Source organism: Mustelus asterias, chromosome 17 (genome assembly GCF_964213995.1).
Source record: "Mustelus asterias chromosome 17, sMusAst1.hap1.1, whole genome shotgun sequence".
Lineage (NCBI taxonomy): Eukaryota > Metazoa > Chordata > Chondrichthyes > Carcharhiniformes > Triakidae > Mustelus > Mustelus asterias.
In genome coordinates this window covers 10,474,673-10,496,230 of record NC_135817.1, presented here as the reverse complement: position 1 = coordinate 10,496,230, position 21,558 = coordinate 10,474,673, and the positions used below count along the sequence as shown (strand labels likewise).

Below are 21,558 nucleotides of genomic sequence, written 5' to 3'. Positions count from 1 at the left end.
AGAAGGGACTTGAGACTTAGGCCCAATGCAGCTGATGCTGGTGGAACGATTATCATCAGTAATGTCCAAGATCCTTACTAACCCTCTCTAACAGCACAGTGGGTGTACCTACACCACACGGGTTCAAAGTGGCAGCTCACCACCACCTGCTCAAGGGCAATTAGGAATGTGCAACAAATGTCGGTCTAGTCAACAACACCCAAATCCCGTGAAATAATTTTTAAAATCAGAGGCTGGAATTGGAGGAACACAGATAGCGGCCATTTTGTGGCAGTGAGTGAGGGTCTTAAAAGGTAGAATTGGAGACAAGTTAATGTTGAGGGAGGTCAGTAAGTGACGGAATTGGAGAATGGCTCTACAGAAATGCCACATTTTGGGCAGGCATCCATTTTGATGGGCAGAGTGCCCAGAGGCCCATTTCTGCATGTTTAAAGTGCTGGCGACTGAGGCTCGGACCTGATGTCTATTGTTGTAAGGAATCGTCAGAATTCCTGAGGAAATGGGCAGAGAGTTGTCAGACTGGGGGGAAGGGTGAGGTGATGGAGAGGCTTGAGACCGAGAATGAGAATTTTACAAGTGGAGTGTTGTTGGAGATGGAGCTGGGGAGGGGCAGCAAGCGGAGGGGGCGATGGGGGAGTGAGGGATAAGACATGGTTTAGACTAGCAAAGGGAATTAATGTGCAGGTATTTGCCTGAAAACTGATAGAATCATCCGGCTGATTACTAGCGATTGCTCTGCTTCCAATTAATATTTGCTACCCTCAGGCGAAAATACATGAAGCCGAAACAACCAATAGAACAAAATGGATTTTAAAAACAAGCTTCCTATTCTCATTCAGAATACTGATGCCTCCCGCGGCTCCAGTGATTGCTGCTCAGGTACCTGGAGTAAGTGTTCACTCAGAGTGCTGCTACAAAAGTGGCCAATGGGGGTCACTGTCTCTGCAGGATGAAGACCCGCTGAACTACAGCAAAGAAAGGAATGCCTTTCTATATTGGTCTTCACTGTAAAAGGGCGGCACAGCCAATTAACTCCCTGCTTTGAAGTGCAGTCACTGGCAATGCAGACAGGCAGGCAGGCAGACAGGGCAGGGCAGGCAGGGCAGGCAGGCAGCCAGGCACACAGACACACAGGCAGGCAGACAGCCAGGCAGGCAGACAGCCAGGCAGGCAGGCAGGCAGCCAGGCAGGCAGGCAGGCAGGCAGACAGGCAGGCAGGCAGGCAGCCAGGCAGGCAGGCAGGCAGGCAGCCAGGCAGGCAGGCAGGCAGGCAGGCAGCCAGGCAGGCAGGCAGGCAGGCAGCCAGGCAAGCAGACAGATAGGCAGGCAGACAGACAGCCAGGCAGGCAGGCAGGCAGGCAGGGAGGGAGGGAGGCAGGGAGGCAGGCAGGGAGGCAGGCAGGGAGGCAGGCAGGGAGGCAGGCAGGGAGGCAGGCAGGGAGGCAGGCAGGGAGGCAGGCAGGGAGGCAGGCAGGGAGGCAGGCAGGGAGGCAGGCAGGGAGGCAGGCAGGGAGGCAGGCAGGGAGGCAGGCAGGGAGGCAGACAGGGAGGCAGACAGGGAGGCAGACAGGGAGGCAGACAGGGAGGCAGACAGGGAGGCAGACAGGGAGGCAGACAGGGAGGCAGACAGGGAGGCAGACAGGGAGGCAGACAGGGAGGCAGACAGGGAGGCAGACAGGGAGGCAGACAGGGAGGCAGACAGGGAGGCAGACAGGGAGGCAGACAGGCCCCTGGATCATCAGCAAGCTGACCGACCAAACAGTGGAGGAGCCAGAGTCAACTCCCTTCCAATCGGGCAGACGGGACCTCGGTTTCAATCCTGAGCCGGCGCCTCTGGCAGTGCAGGGCTCCCCGGGTACAGCGCCGGAGCGGCATCTGGGTTTGTGTCCACTCTCAATTCCCAGAATGAAGCGTAACCCCTGACCTTCAGACTCAGGGAGTGATGCACACTGCCCCAACCTACAACTCCTCTGGAGCGCCGAGACATTTGCTTGTCTCCCGCAGTCACTACAGACAGACACTAAGATTATTAATTATTAATGAGCAATGGGGGTGGGAGCTTCACTCTGTTTGCTTTGTATAATGAGATTTGGAAGCCATTCCTCAAGCACACGCTTATGATTATAGTGCACAGTGCACGTAGGGGAATGCTCTGCTCAATATAACCTTTAAATTAATGTTTAAATGTGGAGAATCCTGATGTGAAGGGGAAGAATTGATCTCTTTGATATGCGCAGCAGCAGGGAAAATAGATTTGCAAAGAACTCGCTTAAGATGCCATTACATATGATATAAGGCAGCTCCTCCCTAAACAAATGAAGCTAGAAATTGTTATTGCCGCTCTATTTGATGTTTAGCTGTCAGCTATGGAAGGCTGACAGGAGAATTATTGTCTTCCCATGAACCTGCAGTCTGGTCATCAGACTGAGTAGCCTATGCCTGCTCCCAAAGTCTTATGTCCTTTGTCCCGATGTCCCATTGCTAGCTGCAAGTATTTGTGGCTCACAGGACAGCAATCCCTCCGCTATGTCAGAGATCACGGCTTCAAGTTCCACTGTGCGAGACCCAGACTTAATCTTGGCTAACACTCCAGTGTGGTACTGAGGGAGTGCTGCACTGTTAGGCACGCTGTCTAACGGATCAGATGTTGAGCAAAGAAGGCCCTTGCAGGTGGATATAGAAGATGCCACAATACTATTTCAAGGAAAGGCCAGGGAGTCATGGACAATATTTATCCCTCAAACAGTGACACTAAAAGAAAATTTGGTTGCGATCGCTTTGTGGGCTCTCCTCATTTCGTACTTTACTTGAAGTACTTCAAAAACACTTCATTGGATGGAAGGTACTCTGGGATCTCCGAGGATCACGTTATGAAAAGGCAAGTCTTTCCCCTCTTCAGTCTCTCTCTTCTTTTGAGCCACACAAGCTACTAGACCATTGGATCATAAGAAATAAGAGGAGTAGGCCATTCGACCTCTCGAAACTGTTCCACCATTCAATACCATCATGGCTGATCTGATTGTGGTCTCAGCTCCACTTTCCTGTCTGTCCACATCCCACCCCCCGCCCCCCCCACAAACCCTCAACTTCCTTGTTAATTAAAAATCTGTCCAATTCGGCCTTGAATATATTCAATGATTTGGCCTCCCTACTGCTCTCCGGGGAATTGGATTCCATAGATTAACGACCCTCAGAGAAAAAAAAATTCCTTCTCATCACCATGTTAAATGGAAGGCTCCTTATTTTCAAACCATGCCTTCCAATTTTAGGTTTCCCCCACACAGGGAAATATCCTCTCAGGGTTAAATTAACGGGGTTAAATTACCCACGTTGCTCCAAAAATCACTCATAAAAGGCCAGCCAACACGTTTGTTCAAGGTAGTCCTAAACTCATCGGCCAGGGCATTGAGTTTAAAAATTCATGTTGCAGCTTTATAGAACCTTAGTTAGGCCCTACTTGGAATATAGTATTCAATTCTGGTCGCCACACTCCCAGAAGGATGTGGAGGCTTTGGAGAGGGCACAGAAAAGATTTACCAGGATGTTGCCTGGTATGGAGGGCATTAGCTATGAGGAGAGGTTGGAGAAACTTGGTTTGTTCTCACTGGAATGACGGAGGTTGAGGGGCGATCTGATAGAAGTCTACAAGATTATGAGGGGCATGGACAGAGTGGATAGTCAGAAGCTTCTTAAGGTGGAAGAGTCAATTACTATGGGGCATAGGTTTAAGGTGCGAGGGGCAAGGTTTAAAGGAGATGTACGAGGCAAGTTTCTTTACACAGAGGGTGGTGGGTGCCTGGAACTTGCTGCCGGGGGAGGCAGTGGAAGCAGATATAATAGTGATATTTAAGGAGGTTCGTGACAAGTACATGAATAGGATGGGAATAGAGGGATATGGTCCCCGGAAGAGTCAGGGGTTTTAGTTCAGTCGGGCAGCATGGTCGGTGCAGGCTTGGAGGGCCGAAGGGCCTGTTCCTGCGCTGTAATATTCTTTGCTCTTTGTTCAACTTATTTTTCTGGTGAATATTCTGCCTAACCAAAATGAAACTCCAAAAGATAAAACGCCAAAGAACTTCAATGAATCTGCCAGATGAAAAGCGGTATTGGAGAAGCCCATTGACTCCAGCAGCTCACCAGAGGATTAACTCTCCTGCTGTCAGAACTTTCATCAAAAACATGAAGCGGTAAAACAATTGCGGGCCTAGACTTTGCTTTTGAAGGCAGCATCTGTCTCCTGTGCTTTCCTGAAGATTCATGTCCAATATCTTGAGAGAGCTGCACCATTTGACATGTTAAGAAGGCATATTGGACACTTGCCTTTATCAGATGTAAACTCATAGAATCCCTACAGTGCAGAAAGAGGCCATTCGGCCCATCGAGCCAGCACCAACATCAATCTCACCTTGGCCCTATCCCCGTAGCCCCACATATTTATCCCACTAATCCCCCTGACACTAAGGGGCAATTTAGCATAGCCAATCAACCTAACCGTACATCCTTGGAGCGTGGGAGGAAATCGGAGCACCCGGAGGAAACCCGCGCAGACACGCGGGGGGTGGGGAAGGAACATGCGAACTCCACAGTCACCCGAGGCTGGAATTGGACCCGGGTCCCTGGCGCTGTGAGGCAGCAGTGCTAACCACTGTACCACAGTGATGCCCTTGTGGCATAGGTTATAAGAAGAATAGAGAGGTTATGCTGGAGTTGTACAGTGCGTCGGTTAGGCCACAGCTGGAGTAGCAGTCTGGTCGCCTCACTATAAGAAAGATGGAATTGCACTGGCGAGGATGCAAAGGAGATTCACTGGGATGTTGCCTGGGATGGAGCGTTTGAGTTATGAAGAGGGGCTGGATAAGCTCGGGTTATTTTCTTTAGAGCAGAGAAGGCTCGGGGCGGTGGGGGGGGGAGGGGGAAGGGAGGGGGGGCCTGATTGAGGTGCATAAGATTATGAGGGGTATGGACAGGGTGAATAGGAATGTTCCCCTTAGTTGAAGGGTCAATGAGGTGGGGGCATAATTCCAAGGCGAGGAGCAGGAGGTTTAAAGGGGATTTGAGGAAAAATATTTTCGCCCAAAGGGTGATGGGAGTCTGGAATACGCTGCTTGAGAGGGTAGGAGAGGCGGGAAAGCTCACAACCTTTAAAAAGTACGTGGATGAGTGCTTGACATGTCATAACATTCAAGGCTATGGGCCAAGTATTGGAAAGTGGGATTAGTGTAGATTTAGTGTAGTTTTGTCACTGGAGATTTGATGGGCCAACGGGCCTCTTCTGTACTGTCTGACTCAATGACATACTGTGGATCGGATGAGGTATTAAACAATATCTTTTACAAGTGGTCCTTATTCATGTGAGTGGACAAGTAAAAGTGAGAGGATGTCTAGTCCATTGCTGTGCTCATCAACACCTCCAACCCACATCCCAGCAAGGCAGTGAACAGGAGCAGAAACCATAATACAATCTTTCCCTCCAATAGCTCAGGGGGTGAGAATGAGCGTCCGAGCTGAGTGAACCCAGGACAGGCCAGAAACTGTCTGGCTGCTTCAACTCACACTGCCTTTCCCAATGGAGTCAGCACAGAGAGCTAGGAGTCTATATCAAAGCTGTAAACGCTGGCTAGAAATAGTGGGAAAGATACACGCAGCAGTTGGGAATGCCAGGATCCGAACGAAGCTGGACCTCCGTGAGAGTTGATGTCAACAATCCCTCTATTGTTGACAATCAGTTGTTAAGGGGCGGTGATGCAAAGACATGAAGTAAGGATTTAGGACAGACTGACTGTGTGGAGAACTCGTACTATTCCCAGAGGCACAACTCACTGTGAGATGACCCTCTAGAATTGCCCAAGTGGCAGGACCAATGGGAGATGGCATTAAATGCCCAAAAATGCCATGTCATGTGCATCACCAACCAATCAAATTCTCCCACAGATAAACAACCAGACAAAAACTATCTTCAATAGGATTCCACGTTCATTTAGAGGGGAGGCGATGGCCTAGTGGTATTATCGTTAAGACTATTAATCCAGAAACTCAGCTAATGTTCTGGGGACCCGGGTTCGAATCCCACCACGGCAGATGTTGGAATTTGAATTCAATTTAAAAAAAACAATCTGGAATTAAGAAACTACTGATGACCATGAAACCATTGTCGATTGTCGGAAAAACCCACTACTGTCCTCTGGGGAAGGAAATCTGCCGTCCTTACCTGGCCTGGCCTACATGTGACTCCAGAGCCACAGCAATGTGTGGTTGACTCTTGACTGCCCTCTGGAATGGCCCACAAGCCACTCCATTTCAAGGGTAACTAGGGATGGGCAGTGCCCATGTCCCACAAATGAATTAAATAAAGCAGGTAACATCCAAAGCAAAAGGGATTCTTGAGGAGGAATTATTGATATTGTTGCAACAATATCAGAGTTAGAGCTCATTAAACATTTGTTCATCCAATCCTGGAGTACGCAGATTGTGTGAGAGATCTTTATATGGTGCGGGATAGAAATAAGATTGAAGTGATCCAAAGGCATGCTGCATGACTCTGCATGGATCCGGATGGGAAATACACCAGTGCAGCATCCTTGATCAAAGATTTGGAATGGGAATCACTATTGCGAAGGAGGGAGAAAAATGGACTGAGTGAGTTCTATAAAATATGGAATGGACTGGTGGGAATTGACAGAAGCACGAACCTGGTTCCCTCCGGCAATGATAAAACATGAGGTCGCCATCCACACAAACTACAAAGATCATTTGATTCCGAGATAGTGAATCAACAATCTGTCTTCCCAAAGACAATCCCACGATGGAATAAGCTGACAAAGGAAATAGTCACAGCCCTGTCATGGAAATCTCCAAGACCCATCTTTAGAATTATTTCTATTTAGAAATTTCCATTATCAGGACAACCATCTCAGCAGTTCATGTCTGGTTTAACCAGCGTTACCCACAGTCGTGTTGAGCGATACGGATATTAGTCTGTGATGTTGCCACAATCAAAGCAGAAGAATTACATAGAAATTTACTGTGCAGGAACTGGTTATTTGCTCAACGGGGAAACCTATTGTTTTTATTTAGCTTGTCTACATTCCAACAGTCCCCGCAAGAAAGGGCGGCACGGTGGCACAGTGGTTAGCACTGCTGCCTCACAGCGCCAGGGACCCGAGTTCAATTCCAGGGCTTAGGTGACTGTCTTTGTGCAGTTTGCACATTCTCCCCGTGTCTGCGTGGGTTTCCTCCGGGTGCTCCGATTTCCTCCCACTCTCCAAAGATGTGCTGGTTAGGTGAATTGGTCATGCTAAATTGCCTCCTAGTGTCCTAATGTGAGTAAGTTAGGGGGATTACACGGGTAAATATGTGGATTACGGGAATAGGGCTTGGGTGGAATGCTCTGTCGGGGAGTCAGTGCAGATTGAATGGGCCGAATGGCCTCCTTCCTCATTGTAGGGATTGTATGATTCTCCGAATGATGGGGCCGCAATTGGACTCCCCCGTGTTGATTGTTTGGGAGCCATGGTGTGCAGCACACCTGCAGTTAGGTTGGAGAGGCTGGGGTGGTATCCCCTTGGAGCAAAAGGAGGTGGAGGGGAAATTTGATCGAGGTGTACAAGAGTATGGCATGGATTGGGTAAGGCAGACAAAGAGGAATAGTCGAGGGGCCGAGTGGCCTACTCCTGCTCCTTATTTGTATGCAAATGGACTATGTTCAGCGGAGGACAGAGAAAAGATTTGAAAGACACGATAAAGCTCTCCTTAAAGGATGGCAGCATTGACATTAATGACTGGAAACAGCCTTGCTACCAATTGTCCAGGATGGAAACTAATTGTCCATCAGGCTCCGAGTCTAAACGTCGCAATGATGGGGCAGAGCAGCGGCAGAGAAAGAAGGAACAGGAAACAGATCCTGCACTCCGGATCCCACTACCTCCTGGTTGGAGAATTGGCCTGTGCAGTCACACGGAGACCCTGACAGAAAGTGGAGACCCCCTCGTGCACCTCATCCTCGAATCGGGAGACAGCAGATGGCAAAAACATACGGAGCTGTAATACTTAGCATGGATTTCAAATCCATTTGTTTCAGCATATTTCCAATTTCACCATCAATACTGACTGACTGAGTGTATGACCATTGGATGCCCTCTTTGGATTTTAATAAAATATTCTGGGTCTGTGAAATCTTTTGGTATTTTTGATTATTTCGCAGGGATGAATCTCAAGTTAATTTAAAATTAAACGCAGCTGCAGAATTAAACTACAATATGTTAAATCTGCACAACACCAAGATCATCAGGATTCAAACGAGACAAGGAAAGTGCCTGATATCACCGGGGTTGTTGTCTACCAAATCAGCCTGAGACCATGATATCCGTTAGGACATTCCAGGGGAAATGGGATGTTGCCACTGGCGGGGAAACGGAGGATTCCGCCAGCAGGAAGGGCTGGAGAATTTCACCCAGTGTTGGGCAGCTGAATGTGTGGGGTCACAGCTGGAAGGCAGGAGAATGGCTCCACGTGAATTGCTCATCTGGAGAGCTGGTGCTGATATGATGGGCAGAATGGCCTCCTTCTCACTCTAACTATTGTGTGATCCTGTGAGGATAGTGCGCAATGAACCTGGCAATGTGCCACTGTGGCACTCCCATTCATTCACTCCAATTGCATCATTAGTTCATGGAGAACTGGAGTGGCTCGCTGTGTTAACCCACGCTTTCCTTCACTGCCGCTCGCTGCCATGTTGACCCCTGCTCACTGTGTTAACCCTCACTCGCTGCCGTGTTAACCCTCGCCCGCTGCTGTGTTAATCGTCGCCCGCTGCCGTGTTAACCCTCGCCCGCTGCCGTGTTAACCCTCGCTCGCTGCCGTGTTAACCCTCGCTCGCTGCAGCGTTAACCCTCGCTCGCTGCAGCGTTAACCCTCGCTCGCTGCCGTGTTAACCCTCGCTCGCTGCCGTGTTAACCCTCGCTCGCTGCAGCGTTAACCCTCGCTCGCTGCAGCGTTAACCCTCGCTCGCCGCCGTGTTAATCCTCGCTCGCTGCAGTGTTAACCCTCGCTCGCTGCAGTGTTAACCCTCGCTCGCTGCCGTGTTAACCCACGCTCGCTGTGTTAACCCTCGCTCGCTGCCGTGTTAACCCTCGCTCGCTGCCGTGTTAACCCTCGCTCGCTGTGTTAACCCTCGCTCGCCGTGTTAACCCTCGCTCGCCGTGTTAACCCTCGCTCGCTGCCGTGTTAACCCTCGCTCGCTGTGTTAACCCTCGCTCACTGTGTTAACCCTCGCTCGCTGCAGTGTTAACCCTCGCTCGCTGCAGTGTTAACCCTCGCTCGCTGCCGTGTTAATCCTCGCTCGCTGCAGCGTTAACCCTCGCTCGCTGCAGCGTTAACCCTCGCTCGCTGCCGTGTTAACCCTCGCTCGCTGCAGCGTTAACACTCGCTCGCTGTAGCGTTAACCCTCGCTCGCTGCAGCGTTAACCCTCGCTCGCTGCAGTGTTAACCCTCGCTCGCTGCCGTGTTAACCCACGCTCGCTGTGTTAACCCTCGCTCGCTGCCGTGTTAACCCTCGCTCGCTGCCGTGTTAACCCTCGCTCGCTGTGTTAACCCTCGCTCGCCGTGTTAACCCTCGCTCGCCGTGTTAACCCTCGCTCGCTGCCGTGTTAACCCTCGCTCGCTGTGTTAACCCTCACTCACTGTGTTAACCCTCGCTCGCTGCAGTGTTAACCCTCGCTCGCTGCAGTGTTAACCCTCGCTCGCTGCCGTGTTAATCCTCGCTCGCTGCAGCGTTAACCCTCGCTCGCTGCAGCGTTAACCCTCGCTCGCTGCCGTGTTAACCCTCGCTCGCTGCCGTGTTAAACCTCGTTCGCTGCCGTGTTAACCCTCGCTCGCTGCAGTGTTAACTCTCGCTCGCTGCCGTGTTAACCCTCGCCCGCTGCCGTGTTAACCCTCGCCCGCTGCAGCGTTAACACTCGCTCGCTGTAGCGTTAACCCTCGCTCGCTGCAGCGTTAACCCTCGCTCGCTGCAGTCTTAACCCTCGTTCGCTGCCGTGTTAACCCTCGCTCGCTGCAGTGTTAATCCTCGCTCGCTGCAGTGTTAACCCTCGCTCGCTGCCGTGTTAACCCTCGCTCGCTGCCGTGTTAACCCTCGCTCGCTGCCGTGTTAACCCTCGCTCGCTGCCGTGTTAACCCTCGCTCGCTGCCGTGTTAACCCTCGCTCGCTGCCGTGTTAACCCTCGCTCGCTGCCGTGTTAACCCTCGCTCGCTGCCGTGTTAACCCTCGCTCGCTGCCGTGTTAACCCTCGCTCGCTGCCGTGTTAACCCTCGCTCGCTGCCGTGTTAACCCTCGCTCGCTGCCGTGTTAACCCTCGCTCGCTGCCGTGTTAACCCTCGCCTGCTGCAGTCTTAACCCTTGTTCGCTGCCGTATTAATCCTCGTTCGCTGCCGTATTAACCCTCGCTCGCTGCAGTATTAATCCTCGCTCGCTGCCGTATTAGCCCTCACTCGCTGCAGTATTAATCCTCGTTCGCTGCCGTGTTAACCCTCGCTCGCTGCCGTGTTAACCCTCGCTCGCTGCCGTGTTAACCCTCGCTCGATGCCGTGTTAACCCTCGCTCGATGCCGTGTTAACCCTCGCTCGATGCCGTGTTAACCCTCGCTCGATGCCGTGTTAACCCTCGCTCGATGCAGCGTTAACCCTCGCTCGATGCAGCGTTAACCCTCGCTCGCTGCCGTGTTAACCCTCGCCCGCTGCAGTTAACCCTCGCTTGCTGCCGTGTTAACCTTGCCCGCTACCGTGTTAACCCTCGCTCGCTGCAGTGTTAACCCTCGCCCGCTGCCGTGTTAACCCTCGCTCGCTGCCCTGTTAACCCTCGCCTGCTGCCGTGTTAACCCTCGCCCGCTGCCGTGTTAACCCTCGCCCGCTGCCGTGTTAACCCTCGCTCGCTGCCCTGTTAACCCTCAATCGCTGCCCTGTTAACTCTCGCTCGCTGCCGTGTTAACCCTCGCTCGCTTTGTTCACTCACACTCGCTGTGTTAACCCTCGCTTGCTTCTGTGTTAACCCTCGCTTGCTTCTGTGTTAACTCTCTACACACCTGAAGGAAATTTTATTGTTTTGAAACGTTTTGTCGCTTCTGTTGCAAACCACAGTCCCTCAGCATAATAACGCTCAGAATCTCCATTCTAATATTCAGCCATCAAGGTAAACATCAAAGCACAATCTTAAATATTTAATTCAAATACATTTCTGTTACTTCTCCCCTCAAATGAAGCATGGTGTTAGTATCTTCTCTTAGCCATTGAGAACAAAGTGAGGCTTTCAGAAATGAAGCAATGATTTTTAATGTATTGGGTGATAAATTCTCTTTGACAATGTCAGTCTCTCAATCATACATTTTTACTTGGATTTATCACTTGTGAATATTACACTGATTTTGTTTTCTGATGCTGCTTCTTGTGATGGATTGTCCAGTCTAACTGACAGGAGCTCGGTCTGCCCTCTGTTGCTCCCTGTACAGTATTCTCCTGTCCTATTCCACTTGGGTGGCTGGGCTCCTCTGCTTTGTAGGTGAATTGCACTGCGTTTTGCACAGTGTCCAATACACGGCTATTTTCTCTGTTGTCACTGGGAAGGACAACTCACCTGAAGAAGGGGCTTAAGACTCCGAAAGCTTGTGTGGCTTTTGCTACCAGATAAACCTGTTGGACTTTAACCTGGTGTTGTTAAACTTCTTACTGCGTTTATCCCAGTCCAACGCTGACATCTCCACATCAGGACAGCAGGTGGCAGGGCTTTTTCAGCACCTTTCTCACTTCAGCTCATCTTCTCCTCCATTGACAAGTAACATTCGCGCCACACAACTGCCAAGGCAACGACCATCTCCAACAAGAGAAAGGCTAGCAATCTCCTCCTGACATTTAACAGCAATAGTGTCACTGGATCATGGTGGCACAGTGGTTAGCACTGCTGCCTCACAGCGCCATTCCATTCCCTGCTTGGGTCACTGTGTGGAGTATGCACGTTCTCCCCGTGTCTGCGTGGGTTTCCTCTGGGTGCTCTGGTTTCCTCCCACAGTCTTAAAGACGTGCTGGTTAGGTGCATTGGCCATGCTGAATTCTCCCTCAGTGTACCCGAACAGGCGCTGGAGTGTGGCGACTAGACGATTTTCACAGTAACTTCATTGCAGTGTTAATGTAAGCCTACTTGTGAAACTAATAAATAAACTTTTGAGTCACCCACTACCAACATCCTGGGAGATAACCGATGACCAAAAACTGAACTGGACTAGTCATATAAATACTCTGGCTACAAGAACAGGTCAGAGGCTAGGAATCCTGCAGCAAGTCACTCACCTCCTGACTCCCCACCTGTCTGTCCGGTCTGGCTACCATCTACAAGGCACAAGTCAGGAGTGTGATGGAATACTCCCTACGTGCCTGGATGAGTGCAGCTCCAACAACACTCAAGAAGCTCGACACCATCCAGCACAAAGCAGCCCACTTGATTGGCACTCCTTTCATAAACATTCACTCCCTCCAACACTGATGCACAGTAGCAGCCATGTTTACTGTCTACAAGATGCATCAAAGTTCCTTAGACAGCAGTTAGCAAACCCACAACTACTAGCATCTAGGCTAACGACAACAGACACACGGGGAACGCCACCACCCGCAAGTTCTCTTTCAAGACTGGTTTTCAATCCTGACTTGGAAATATATCTCCGTTCCTTCACTGTCGCTGGGTCAAACTCCTGGAACTCCCTCCCTAACAGCACTGTGGGTGTACCAACACCCCTCGGACTTTTAAACTTTTGTTTAGTTTGGATAGTTCAGTCCAAAGATGTGCGGGTTAGGTTGATTGGCCATGCTAAAATTGCCCCTTAGTGTCCTGGGATGTGTAGATTAGAGGGATTAGCGGGTAAAATATGTAGGGATATGGGGGTAGGGCCTGGGTGGGATTGTGGTCGGTGCAGACTCGATGGGCCGAATGGCCTCTTTCTGTACTGTAGGGTTTCTATGATTTCTATGACTGCAGTGGTTGAAGAAGACAGCTCACCACCACCTTCTGAAGGGCAATTAGAGATTGGCAGTAAATGCTGGTCTAGCCAACAATGTCCATAGCCCAAGAATAATCAAATATAAACAAACAACAGTATGCCAGCCTGACAATGGGTGTTGGATTGACCCATTCTGGAACAGCACACCTTCACTGGCAGGGGGGGGGGGGATTCTGTTCATCAGTTCTCCAGCAGAGGGGATGGGGGGGAAACGGATCAGCCTCTGTCCCAGGAGGAGGTGGTTGTGCATCCTCCCACTTGATAGTTCAGACGAATGAAAGGTGAGTGGGCACAGCGAGTCCAACCTGCAGGAGGTTTTTCTGGGAAGTTATAATCACCAATGGTAAACGCTGGTGTTTGATCAACAAAACAAACGTTTTCACTCCTGTAATTAATCTTTACTCAGCAAGTTGGAGCAGCTTATAAATTCAGAATCCTTCCAGTACACAGGATTACATTTGTGATTGATTCAGCGCCATTGGAAATAATTCAAGGAATATCATCATGGATTTGTCCGCACACAAAACAGACTAACTTTTTTCATAAGCTGGAAATGTAATTTTGTTTCCGAACTTGAGCTTCACTTTCATCAATACACCGAGCATTAATTCTGTTTAATATAGAACAGGGATGTGGACATTTCTTATCTGCAGTGAAGGCCAGTTTAACTAAGATTGATAGGAAAATTATGAACAAGTTCTGGGCTATTAGACAACAGATGCTCATTGAGAAGCCTTTGCATTTAAATCGTGCAACTTTATTGCCTAGTTGGTGATCTGCTGGGTCTTCAGTCTTTGGTTTGTGAGGGGGAGGGAGGGTGAAATCCCAGCCAGGAGGAGGCCATTCAGCCCACCATGTGTTAGATGTTCTAGCTCTCCGAAGGAACAATTCACCTGCTGTCACTTCCCATCGCCCCATCCATTCTTCCTTCTCCGATAATTATACAATTCCCCCCTCGAAAGTCTCGATTGAATCTGTCTCCACCACACTCTCAGACAGTAGATTCCAGATCCTAACTACTCGCTGTGTGAATCTGTCTCCACCACACTCTCAGATCTTAACCAACTCAGGGATCAATGTGAGGTTATCCACTTTGGTAGCAATAATAGGAAGACAGATTATTACTTGAATGGGTGTAAATTGAGAGAGTTGGATACTCAATGAAACCTTGGAGTCCTCATGCATCAATTGCTGAAAGTAAGTGCGCAGATACAGCAGGCAGTAAAGGCGGCAAATGGTATGTTGGCCTTTATAGTGAGAGGATTTGAGTATAGGGATATTTTGCTGCAATTGTATAGGGTGTTGGTGAGGCCATACCAGGAGTATTGTGTGCAGTTTTGGTGTCCTTATCTGAGGAAGGATATCTTTGCTACTGAGGGAGTGCAGTGAAGGTTTACCAAGCTGATTCCTGGGACGGCAAGTCTGTTATATGAGGAGAGACTAAGTCGGTTAAGATTATATTCACTGGAGTTTAGAAGAGTGAGAGGTGATCTCATAGAAACTTGTAAAATTCTAACAGGGTTAGACATGGTAGATTCAGAAAGAATGTCCCAATGCCGGGGGAGTCCAGAACTAGGAGTCATTGATTGAGGATAAGGGGTATACAAAGAACAACAAAGAACAACAAAGAACAAAGAACAATACAGCACAGGAACAGGCCCTTCGGCCCCCCAAGCCCGTGCTGCTCCCCGGTCCAGGATTGAATCCTGAATCCAGGATCCCCGCCCAATTTTCCAGCCTATCTACATCCTAATATCCTATCCACCGAGCTGTCCCTCACAGCTACGATGCTTTGTTCATTACAACCTATTAACTCACCCCCACCCCCCCATTCCAGACCATGTGATCTCCAGGGAGAGGCGAAAACCCAGAGTGAAAACCCCAGGGCCAATATGGGGAAAAAAAATCTGGGAAATTCCTCTCCGACCCCCTGTGGCGATCGAAAGGAGTCCAGGAGATCACACTGGCCCTGATCAGAAAATGCTTCCCAACCCTATTCATTTCCACTTCTGCTTTACGAACACCATCTGAATTCCCTGCCCCCGAGACAGGTTCCCAACTATCCGCAGTCTCGCTCTGTACTGGCACCAGCAAGATGATCATAGAATGAAGCCTTGAAACGAGAAACAAAGACAATTAGCCCGCGCCGCTCCCTGGTCCAAACTAGACCACTCTTTTGTATCCCTCCATTCCCACTCCGTTCATATAGCTGTCTAGATAAGTCTTAAACGTTCCCAGTGTGTCCGCCTCCACCACCTTGCCCGGCAACACATTCCAGGCCCCCACGACCCTCTGTGTAAAATATGTCCTTCTGATATCTGTGTTAAACCTCCCCCCCTTCACCTTGAACCTATGACCCCTCGTGAACGTCACCACCACCTTTAAGAACTGAGGTGAGGAGAAATTTCTTCACCCAGAGGGTGGTGAATGCGAGGAATTCACTACCACAGAATGTAGTTGAGGCCAAAATGTTGCGTGATTTCAAGAAGAAATTAGATATAGCTCTTGGAGCTAAAGGGATCAAAAGATATGGGGTGAAGAGGGGATCAGGAAATTGAATTTGATGATCAGCCATGATCATAATGAATGGCAGAGCAGGCTCGAAGGGCCGAATGGCCTACACAAATTTCTATGTTTCTTTATCTGAGTGTGGATTTCCTTCCCATTGAAGTTGCGTGAGAGATGCTTTGAGTGCAGATTATGCTAATGTTTCTGATTTCTTGTCGCTTCTCAATGTTACAATGAAGACTGGAAGTCAATATCGGAAAAGGATAATTAGGCTGCTGTGTTAGTTGGGCTGACAGGAGAAGTCATGCATGAAAATGGCTAAGTGATACTGTCACAGGCCTCACGCAGGGGTGGGATTACTAAACCCTTCAATTCGGATCAATGAATTATCGAGCTCGAACGGGTGAGTGAAATGCTGAAGCACAGGAGGCGAGGGGAGTTATTCGCGGCCGTTTAAATATCGCAACCATTTCCGGTCCACACCATGGTGCAAACGTGGAAACGTTTACTACAGTGAAGCAAATCACTGATCGATTTAAACTTCACAAAACAGACAGGTACTGAGAAACACCAAAGACACCCGCGTCTCGAAGGAATCCCAACCAATTAAGGGAAAGAAATGTTTTTAAACGGATTAAAAATAATGAGTTCTCTCAGAGATTGAGGGGGAAATCTGGAGGTGATCAATGCTGTTTTTCTTGGTCATCAGTTACATCGAGTTGATTGGTACGACTGGATAGAAAGATTTTGGATTACTTTCAGCCTTTGATTGGAGACAGTCACATTTCCCCAATCTAGAACTATATCCTTTCAATCAGAATGAAAACCTTTCTATTTGTGACATTACTGGAAGGTTCTGTAATGATGTAATACAGATGTAGGTACGTAGAACATACCTTCCTTCATGTACAAGGGCTGTCACATTGAATCTCTGACTCACGTTCATTTAAACAGGTTTATCAGCCACCTGTATTATACAATCAGAAAATGAAGCAGTCCATTTGGCCCATTCAATCAAAGAACAAAGAACAATACAGCACAGGAACAGGCCCTTCGGCCCTCCAAGCCCACGCCGCTCCCTGGTCCCAACTAGACCATTCTTTTGTATCCCTCCATTCCCACTCCGTTCATGTGGCTATCTAGATAAGTCTTAAACGTTCCCAGTGTGTCCGCCTCCACCACCTTGCCCGGCAGCGCATTCCAGGCCCCCACCACCCTCTGTGTAAAATACGTCTTTCTGATATCCGTGTTAAACCTCCCCCCCGTCACCTTGAACCGATGACCCCTCGTGAACGTCACCACTGACCTGGGAAAAAGCTTCCCACCGTTCACCCTATCATAATTTCATAATTTTATACACCTCTATTAGGTCACCCCTCATCCTCCGCCTTTCCAGTGAGAACAACCCCAGTTTACCCAATCTCTCCTCATAACTAAGTCCTTCCATACCAGGCAACGTCCTGGTAAACCTCCTCTGCACTCTCTCTAACATTACATCTCTAAAGCCTCCACGTCCTTCCGGTAGTGTGGCGACCAGAACTGGGTGCAGTATTCCAAATGCGGCCGAACCAACGTTCTATACAACTGCAACATCAGACCCCAACTTTCATACTCTATGCCCCGTCCTATAAAGGCAAGCATGCCATATGCCTTATTCACCACCTTCTCCACCTGTGACGTTACCTTCAAGGATCTGTGGACTTGCACACCCAGGTCCCTCTGCGTATCTACACCCTGTGCCAGCCCTTTGAAAGGACCATCCCACTCCCTGACTTAGAAGTGTGAGGTGATGCATTTTGGCAGGAAGAACATGGACAGGCAATATAAAGTAAGGGTAAAATTCATAAAGGGGAGCAGGAGCAGGGCTACACTCGGTGACGAGTGGTGTCCCGCAGGGTTCAGTGTTGGGGCCACAGCTGTTCTCTTTATATATTAACGATCTAGATGACGGGACTGGGGGCATTCTGGCCAAGTTTGCCGATGATACAAAGATAGGTGGAGGGGCAGGTAGTATTGAGGAGGTGGGGAGGCTGCAGAAAGATTTAGACAGTTTAGGAGAGTGGTCCAAGAAGTGGCTGATGAAATTCAACGTGGGCAAGTGCGAGGTCGTGCACTTTGGAAAAAAGAATAGAGGCATGGACTATTTTCTAAACGGTGACAAAATTCATAATGCTAAAGTGCAAAGGGACTTGGGAGTCCTAGTCCAGGATTCTCTAAAGGTAAACTTGCAGGTTGAGTCCGTAATTAAGAAAGCAAATGTAATGTTGTCATTTATCTCAAGAGGCTTGGAATACAAAAGCAGGGATGTACTTCTGAGGCTTTATAAAGCACTGGTTAGGCCCCATTTGGAGTACTGTGAGCAATTTTGGGCCCCACACCTCAGGAAGGACATACTGGCACTGGAGCGGGTCCAGCGGAGATCCACACGGATGATCCCAGGAATGGTAGGCCTGACATACGATGAACGTCTGAGGATCGTGGGATTATATTCATTGGAGTTTAGGAGGTTGAGGGGAGATCTGATAGAGACTTACAAGATAATGAACGGCTTAGATAGGATGGACGTAGGGAAGTTGTTTCCATTAGCAGGGGAGACTAGGACGCGGGGGCACAGCCTTAGAATAAAAGGGAGTCACTTTAGAACAGAGATGAGGAGAAATTTCTTCAGCCAGAGAGTGGTAGGTCTGTGGAATTCATTGCCACAGAGGGCTGTGGAGGCCGAGACGTTGAGCGTCTTCAAGACAGAAATTGATAAATTCTTGATTTCTCGAGGAATTAAGGGCTATGGGGAGAGAGCGGGTAAATGGAGTTGAAATCAACCATGATTGAATGGTGGAGTGGACTCGATGGGCCGAATGGCCTTACTTCCGCTCCCATGTCTTATGGTCTTATATGTGCATAGGTCATTGAAGGTGGCAGGACAGGTGGAGAGAGCAGTTAAAGCATTCAGTATCATGGGCTTAATAGGGGTATAGAGTACAAGAGCAAGGAAGTTATGCTGAATTTATACAAGACATTGGACTTCAGTTAGAATATTGTGTACAGTTCTGGACACCTCACTATAGGAAGAATGTGAACGTAGTGGAGAGAGTGTAGAAAAGGTTTACAAGAATGGTTCCAGGGATGAGAATAGATTGGAGAGGTTGGAACTGTTCTCCTTGGAGAGAAGGCGGCTGATAGGAGATTTGATTGAGATGTTCAAAATCATGAGGGGGCTGGACAGAGTTGATGGGGAGAAGCTGTCCTCAACTCATTAGAGGATCAAGAGCGAGGGGGCACAGATTCAAAGTCATTTGCAAAAGAAGCAAATGTGATATGAAAAAAAAAGGTTTCCACACAGTGAGTGGTTTGGGTCTGGAATGCACTGTCAGGAAGTGTGGTGGAGACAGGTTCAATCGAGAGGGCATTCGATGATTATTTGAATAAAAACAATGCGCAGGGCTAAGGGGAAAAGGCAGGGAAATGGCACTAAGTCATGACGTTCGTTTGGAGAGCCGGCACAGATACGATGGGCCAAATGGCCTCCTCCTGCACTGTAACAATTCTGTGATACTCTATCCTCATAGTCCAGCTGAAGCTAATGGTTCAATGCCCTCTGGAAAAGTTTCTTCCCCCCCACCCTTTCAGACAGTGCATTCCAGATCACAACAACTTGCTGTGGAAAACCACTGAAGAGGAGTCTGGAAAGACAGTTGGGAATGTTCCGGGTTGATTCTCCCATGCCGACTAGCAGTTGGACTGGAGGAACCTCGATGGGGCACTGGGAATCAATGTCCAATAATATGAGTGGGACTATCAGCACTTAAATCCTTGCGACGCCTCATGGTAAACAACAACAACTTATATTTACATGGCATCTCTGACATATGTAATAACTCCAGGAGTCAGCTGTGAAGGAACCATGCTTTTGTTGCACAAATGAAAATAAACATTAAGCCTATGGTGAACACAACAGGTCCTAACCGGGACTAACAGGTTAATGGACCCTCTCAGGGTTTTGCTTTATATTGGGCTCGTTATACAAGCTCCACCTGGTGTGGTAATTACCAGCCCCCAGGGAGCTCACATTCAATGAGCCGAATGGGAAGTCAGTTAGTGATTCCCCGCTGCAGATCAGGGGGGTTATCACAACATAATATAACAAAACATAAAGCACTGAGTCAGATAGCAGGAGAGTTAGGTCAGCTAGCCAAAAATAAAAGTTTTAAGGAGTGTCTTAAAGGGGGGAGGTAGAGAGGCCATGAGGATAGGGAAAGAATTCCAGAACCTGGGGCCAAGGTAACTGAAGGGGCAGCAACCAATGGTGGAGTGATTGAAATTAGGAATGTACAAAAGGCCAGAATTAGAGGAGTGCAGACATCTCAAAGGGTTGTGGAGCTGGAGGAGATTAGACAGAGAGGGAGGGACAATGGTTTTGGAGGTGTTTGCAAACAGGATGTTACTTCCATCAACCTACCGACCAGCGGGTCAGAGTTATACCAGCTGAGTCAAATCCGACAATAAGTGCGTGACCTGAAGCATTTCATATCAGCAAGATATATTCTGTATTCTGACCTTGCGTCTATCATGTGATTTGCAGCTTCAATCTATTTGTCTCATTCTAGTGAATGACCATGATGCGGAGATGCCAGCATTGGACTGGGGTGGGCACAGTAAGTAGTCTCACAACGCCAGGTTAAAGTCCAACAGGTTTATTTGACTCCGAAAGGGTCAGCTTTCGAGCGCTGACCCTTCATTAGGTGAGTGGAGGATTTGGTTCACAAACACAATTATAAGATAATGGTTGGAATGCGAGTCTTAACAGGTGACCAAGTCTTCACAGGTACAGACAGTGCGAGTGGAGAGAGGGTTAAGTACAGGTTCGAACAAGACCTCTTCACCGCACAGGATCTTCAATCGACGCTATACACTAGACACATCGATGACATTTTTCATCCTTTGGACTCACGCGATCACTGAAACAACTATATGATGACATCAACAAGTTCCATCCCACCATCAGACTCACCATGGACTACTCTCCGGAATCGGTTGCATTCTTGGACACACGCATCTCCATCAAGGACAGTCACCTCAGCACTTCACTGTAGCGCAAACCCACGGATAACATCACGATGCTCCACTTCTCCAGCTTCCACCCTAAACATGTTAAAGAAGCCATCCCCTACGGACAAGCCCTGAGGATCTGCTCAGATGAGGAGGATCGCAACAGACAGCTACAGACATTGAAAGACGCCCTTGTAAAAACAGGATATGGCGCTCGACTCATCGATCGACAGTTCCGACACGCCACAGCGAAAAACCGCACCGACCTCCTCAGAAGACAAACACGGGACACAGTGGACAGAGTACCCTTCGTCGTCCAGTACTTCCCCGGAGCGGAGAAGCTACGGCATCTTCTCCAGAGCCTTCAACGTGTCATCAATGAAGATGAACATCTGGCCAAAGCCATCTCCACATCCGCACTACTTGCCTTCAAACAACTGCACAACCTCAAACAGACCATTGTCCGCAGCAAATTACCCAGCCTTCAGGAGAACAGTGACCATGACACCACACAACCCTGCCACAGTAACCTCTGCAAGACGTGCCGGATCATCGACACGGATGCTTTCATCTCACGTGAGAACACCATCCACCAGGTACACGGTACATACTCTTGCAACTCGGCCAACATTGTCTACCTGATACGCTGCAGGAAAGGATGTCCCGAGGCATGGTACATTGGGGAAACCATGCAGATGCTATGACATCGGATGAATAGACACCGCTCGACAATCACCAGGCAGGAGTGTTCCCTTCCTGTCGGGGAACACTTCAGCAGTCAAGGGCATTCAGCCTCTGGTCTTTGGGCAAGCGTTCTCCAAGGCGGCCTTCAAGACACACAACAACGCAGAATCGCCGAGCAGAGACTGATAGCCAAGTTCCGCACACATGAGGATGGCCTCAACCGGGATCTTGGGTTCATGTCACACTATCTGTAACCCCCCGACTTGCTTGGGCTTGCAAAATCTCA

At 49.0% G+C, this 21,558-nt stretch overlaps 1 protein-coding gene across 1 annotated transcript in view; it reads right to left on the bottom strand.

The window, feature by feature from the left end:
- enox1 (ecto-NOX disulfide-thiol exchanger 1) overlaps nucleotides 1-21,558 on the bottom strand; it is a 264,276-nt gene that overhangs the window by 40,546 nt on the left and 202,172 nt on the right. The window lies entirely within an intron of this gene.